Genomic DNA, 6661 nt, shown 5'->3' with positions numbered 1-6661 from the left:
GTTTGTCACCATGCACGACATATAGAGATAGGACGACGGGGGCTGTGTTTGTCACCATGCACGATATAATAGACGACGGGGTACGTGTTGGTGGACACGTACCAGAGAGATATAGAGGCTGGTATATGTGTTTGTGGCCGCGTACTACAGAGATAGGATGGCGGCCTGGGCTAGCTGTGTTCGCATCACCTGGCCTGTGCTAGTAGCCGAGAAGTACGATGAACAGAGTATATCAGGGCCTGCGTAGACTCGCGCGATAACAATTTCCTATCGTAGCGTGCTTGAATAGGCGTTTGATTTTTCCGATAAGATGCCGCGTGACGCGAGTGAATGCAATGTGCCATCCCTGCCGGTATGTTAACATGCGTGCGTGCGATATGATACATGCCGCTATTCAATTATTAGCAGTGCTGACTTGAATAGACAAACCTCGTTTGAAATGAGAGTGCTGTCATACTACCGTATTGCTTAGTCGCGAGAAAGCATATTTCATTCGTGCTATCGTTTGTGAGAGCTTTTGTGCGCACATGGCTGTCAGTGGCGAGAATGTGATTGAGATAAAGAGAGAGAGAGAGACATTCAGACAGAGAGAGAGAGAGAGAGAGAGAGAGAGAGAGAGAGAGAGAGAGAGAGAGAGAGAGAGAGAGAGANGATGAGAGAGCGAAGAGAACAGAGAGAGAGAAAGGCGTGAAGAGAGAAGAGAGAGAGAGAGAGAGAGAGAGAGAGAGAGAGAGAGAGCGTGTGAGAGAGAGAGAGTGTGTGTGAGAGAGAGAGAGAGCAACAGCTAGTGCGTGGTACGGAGTGCTTGATGGCGTGCACGTATATATTTATGTGTGCGTTATTCTGTATGTGCGGAGAGAGTGCGTGAGCATGCGAAGGAAATTCATAAAAGAAAAGCGGTAGAAGTAATCAAAATAGAGCGAAAGAAAGAATGAAGGGGAAATAGACGGGATGAGACAGCGGAAGAGAGAAAAACGCGAGAGAGAGAAAGAGAACGAATGTGTGTGTGTGTGAGAGAGAGCGAGTGTAAAAGAAAGCACCGTAGAGATACAGAGGAAGAGAGAGCTAGAGGAGGGGGGGGCAGGGGAGATACAGATAGTGCGCGGGGGGTGCGTATTATGCTGAGGGATGTTTAACACAATTACATGCCATCAATCAATCAAACCAATGCCATCAGCTGTATTATACATACATAGACTGTTTCCCACCTTCGCTTTCAACCAACTCGTCAGTACATTTTTCCCACGCATGCACTTTCGCCGATAATTCCAGCTCGAAAATGAGAATCTGTCAACCGATGTAAGCGCGGCTACTGACGTCTGTGTCAGAGGGTGACAACCGTCGCGTCTCGCGCCTGTCGCCGCCTCCTCCGAATTGGCGAGCGTATAACTTGGAATTGAATAGCAACGGAGCGTAGTTCTCAACAGGGGTGAGGGCGACGATGACGTCAGAGGCCGACGACAGCAAATCGTTGATCGTAGACGGGCGGTGGAAGTGACAGCCTTGGGTCGTTGATAGCTTGTCACAGCTTCGGAAAGAAGCTAAATAAAGGCATGGCCTACAACATCTATCCATGTCTGTCGTCCTGTATGTCTCTGTCTTCCTCTTTCTTTCGTTCGTTCTGTCTATTTTCCCTTCTCGCTTTTCTGTGAGCCTCGATCTCTCACTCGTGCTTTTACTCCCGCTCTCTCTCTCTCTCGCGCGCCCTCTCTTTCTCAATCTCTCCTAGTACCGCTGTCACAGCTTCCTCTTCCAGCATCTCACTCTCGCCCTCTCATCCTCTTTCCGAGTCTATCTCTCCTATTTCTCTGGTTAATAACGTTTATCTCGGTTAGATCCAAATTAAGTTAAAAATAACTTACACTGACGAAATCTTCGTCCATCTCTCCGATAGACTTCGTCAGGTCTGATGCCATCTACCTGGAAACATCAAACCTGAGGAAGTCTATCGGAGAAATAGTAAAATTTCGTCAGTGTAAGTTATTTTTAACTTAATTTGCATCTAACTGAGATAAACTTTATTAGCATGTGAACTATAGAGATCCGATGAAATTATTCAATCATCTCCTATTTATTATTTCTTCTCCTTCTTTCGTTCTTTTTTGCCATTATTCTTCGTTTCGGTGTTTCTTCTCCCCGTGTCTCCCTATATGCATCTATCCGTTTTGTGTTATTTATCTCGCTTTCTCTCTCGCTCCTCTTTCCCTCTCCTCACTTTTCTTTCCCGCACTAAGCATGGCTATCTGAAGCAGCAAAAAAGAGAAAGCTTGATTTAGTCGTATGAATTCTAAAGATGCTGACATAAATCGTTAATGGCAGCGGCACTAGCTGCTGCTGCTGCTGCTGCTGCCGCAATCAGAACCGCTGTTACATTTTCACTGATGTTGTTGTTTTGGTAATGCTCCAATACTGCGGCTGCTGCTGGTGGTTGTGGTCACCGAACTATAACAATATATTGTTTTACATTTACACAACACATTACATAACATTACACATTATATACAAAACATTACATAACAATACATTGCACAACATTGTTATAGTTCAGTGGTTGTGGTGCTGCTGCTGCTGCTATTTTTACTACTACAGCTGCCGCTGGTGCTGCTGGCGGTGCTGCTGCTGCTTCTAGTGGTGTTGGTGCTGTTGCTTCGTCTTCTGCTTCAGCGGTACTGTTACTACCACTACTACTACTACTATTACTACTACTACTATTACTACTACTGCTACTACTACTACTACTATTACTACTATTACTACTAGTGCTGCTGCTACTACTACTGCAGCTACGGCTGCAGCAGCTTCTGCTGCTGCTGATGCTGCGACTGCTTCTGATGCCCATTTTTCAGATAAGCAACTGCTCTTGTTGAAGGAGGGGCTTCGTGACCTGCACGACTGCACAAGCATTAGGGCGGGAACACTGGAGACAAGTAAGCATGATAGGGGGAGAAGATGGGATAAGTAAGCATACGGATAGATACAGCGTGCAACATATAGAAGCAGTTAGGCAGTCAGAAAGACTGACAAACAGATCGACAGTGTGACTGACAGACAGACAGACAGACAAACTGACATACAGACAGATAGACAGATAGACAGACAGACAGACAGACAGACAGACAGGACAGACAGACAAACTGACTACAGACAGATAGACAGACATACAGATAGACAGACAGACAGACAGCCCAGACAGACAGACAGACATCATGACAGACAGACAGACAGACAGACAGACAGCACAGACAGACAGACAAACTGACATACAGACAGATAGACAGATAGGACAGACAGACAGACAGACAGACAGCAACAACTACATACAGACCAGATACGACAGATAGAACAGATAGACAGACGACAGACAGACAGACAGACAGAGAGTCAGAGAGAGAGACAATGCGAACGAGAGCCATAAATGCGGTACGAGCAGAAATGGGAAATACGAAGAGAAACATACGGTTAAAAAATCAGTTGGACGCTCAAGGAGTGAAAATGAAAGAGAGCGAGAGAGAGAGAGACAGAAACAGAGAAAGCGAGAGAGAGAGAGAGAGAGAGAGAAGAAACCAGGGCAGAGAGAGAGAGAGAGAGATGAGAGAGAAGAGTACAGCGCGCGCACGAGAGAAAGAAGAGACGAGCGCCGAGAAGAGCAGTCCGGCGCGAGAGAGAGAACAGAGAGAGAGCATGAGGGTAGAGAGAGAGAGAGAGAGAGAGAGGAGAGAGAAGAGAGAGAGAGAGAGAGAGAAAGAGAGAAAGTAAGAAAATCAGAGAGAAAAGAGAGAAAGAGAAGAGCAAAGAGATCGCAAGAGAGAAAAACGGAGAGAGAGAGAAGAGAACGCACAGAGACGAGACAGAGCAGAAAGAGAGCGCGGAAAGCGACAGAGCGAGAGTACGAGGACGACAGAGGGAAGAAATGACAGAGGCCACGCTGGCAGGATTGAAGACAGGGTATAGCAGTGAAGCAGAGAGTAAGCCGAAGCGATTTCTGCGCTGCGCTGCGCAAGATCGCTGATCAATATACCGTCTGCACTCCGGCTGCGGATTTTCATTTCGGCCGACGGCAGCGCGTTGCTGGCGTGATCTAACACTAAGCTGTGCGCCAACAACGCAGAGCAGCCTCAACAACCGAGAGAGATAGAGAGAGAGGGAAGGAGAAGGAGAGGAGAGGGAAAAGAGAGAGAGCAGAGAGAGAGAAGACGAGAGAGAGCGAGAGAAGATATCGGCCGTCTGCGTCGTAGTTGCCCGCCATCGTAGCCCAATAACATATACATCCCGGCAGTTGGCGAACGTGTCGGAGCAGTCACGTCGCGTTCCCAGCCCCAGTCCCACGTCGTCACATTGCGCGGATACTGAAGACAGCGAAGGCAATTAGGTGAATGCGGCTTGTGGCGTTGCATAGGACAGATTGCGTTTGCGGGGGTAGACAGCGCATGACGTAAGCTAATATTAAGTACGAAGGACAAATAAGAGTTTAACAATGTTAATTTAAATCTATAAAGTATATTTAATAACGGTAGTTACTTAGATGATAGACATGGTACACAGAGAAAAATACAGTAAGGAGAGAGAAGCTGAGGAAAGAGAGGAAGAGCGGGGGAGAGATAGATAGCAGTAGAAAGAGGAAGAGAGAGAGCAGAGAGAGAGTAGAGAGAAGAGAGAGAGAGAGAGAGACGCTAGCAAATCGAGAGAGGGAAGAGAGTGCCGCAGGAATAGAAAGAAAGGATGTGAGGAACAGAGAGATAAGTCAAGGGCACTCAATTATTCGCATCCATTTGCATCCATCCATCCATCCATCCATTGCCATTCCATCCATCCATGCCATGCCATTGCCATCCCTCCATATGACCATTCCTCATCATCCATGCGCATGCCCTCCATTCCAATCCATCCATCCATCCATCCATCCATCCATCCATCCATCCATCCATCCATCCATCCATCCATCCATCCATCCATCCATCCATCCATCCATCCATCCATCCATCAACCATAAATAGGCCTGGATGCACCTTACACTAGTCTCCAAAATAGCTCGATTCAAGCGCGTGAATGCCATTGCGAATCTAAGTTCTGCGCGCTTTTGTGCCGTAGGCCTATATGGATATACGTATTCAGCCCTTCCAGGCTATGCTGCTAGTGATAAGGTAGTTCGCATCAGGAGAACGCTCCAGCAAACACCCAGCTGGCGATTCTCCAGCACTCGCTGAATATGAATTAATAATATTTTTCCCCACGGCGCATCGTCTTTCATTTCTGCTTAGAATATATACTGCCGCACTAATATATATATATATATATAAAGAGCTATTAACACTGCGCTAATATGCGTCTGTGTGTAGAAATGTGTTTTTGACAGCATAATGATGACAAGATGAAGCGATACGAGCTGATCAGTTCTCGAACAAACGCGGACATTTGAAAGCAGATTGAAGCTAGTCTAATGGCTGTCGGTTTATAGGAACACGATATCTCAGCGATGGTCGCTGCATGCATGTCTAATTAAGGTTGCTCGAATGCGGCATCGATCACGCCGCCTTACCCGCACGCAGGTAAAAGCTCGTTCTGCTCATTAGTTGAGAAAGAGGAATAGGTCATATTATTCCTATAGGTTACGGCGTGCCATGACGACACGAGTGACTGTTACGGTGTCGCTGCGTAGCAAGTACAAGCCTGCTAAGCAACAGCTACTAATGTGAAATATAGAGACACGTTTGCGATGCGCTCGGTCGCATAACGTATATAATCAGGAGTGAATAATATTAGATTATTATTAGAATTATTAATCTATTATTATTCACCCGTGGTAAAATCACAATGATGCTAACCGTGAGCCTAATCGCATCCGTACGCACAAACAATTTCTAACTCGAACCATACACCGAACACAAACACTAACTGTAACCGAATACTATGCCTAAGCCCAAGCCTAACCATAACCGAGCCCTAATCATATTTCTAACAATTAAAGCAAAACTGGTGAGTTGACCATAGCCGCAACACTACCCATAAAATTAGATATCGTGATTCACACCTAAACCCTTATCATTACTGCTACTACTCATTATCATATCCTTATCCTACTTACCTACCGTATCCTTATCATTTTTCAACGTGAGCGTACATCTTTCGTCTTATTCACGCATCGACCGATGCAATATTGAACGCATAAGCGCTAAATTGCTTGCGCGCGTGTGTGTATTTGCATATGTCTATACCTGCATGTAAGGATCCGTTTTTGCGTGCACGTGCGTGTGTTCATACGTCTGTATCGGGAGATGTTTCCAGGCTTTGCATTAGTCTTTGATTCCCAGGTTTCATATTCCATTATGTCTCCTGCACCGTCAACATCAAATCACCATGCAATGTTCAAATGAACTATTTCATAAATAACTGCACAATCGAGAAAATGGAACGAAATATTTTCTCACCTAATTGCGAACATGTCACTGAATACTCCAGTATATAAACTACGATGGGTTTCTGCTGTTAATGTCCATACATACATCTATCTAGCCACCTACTCAGCCATCCACACACCCATCCCTCCATCCATCCATCCATCCATCCATCCACCCATCCCTCCATCCATCCATCCATCCATCCATCCATCCATCCATCCACCCATCCATCCATCCATCATCCATCCATCCATCCTGACCATCCA

The sequence above is a fragment of the Priapulus caudatus genome, unplaced genomic scaffold (genome assembly GCF_000485595.1).
Source record: "Priapulus caudatus unplaced genomic scaffold, Priapulus_caudatus-5.0.1 Scaffold2359, whole genome shotgun sequence".
Classification (NCBI taxonomy): Eukaryota; Metazoa; Priapulida; class Priapulimorpha; order Priapulimorphida; family Priapulidae; genus Priapulus; species Priapulus caudatus.
Note: the sequence above shows the minus strand (reverse complement) of the source record.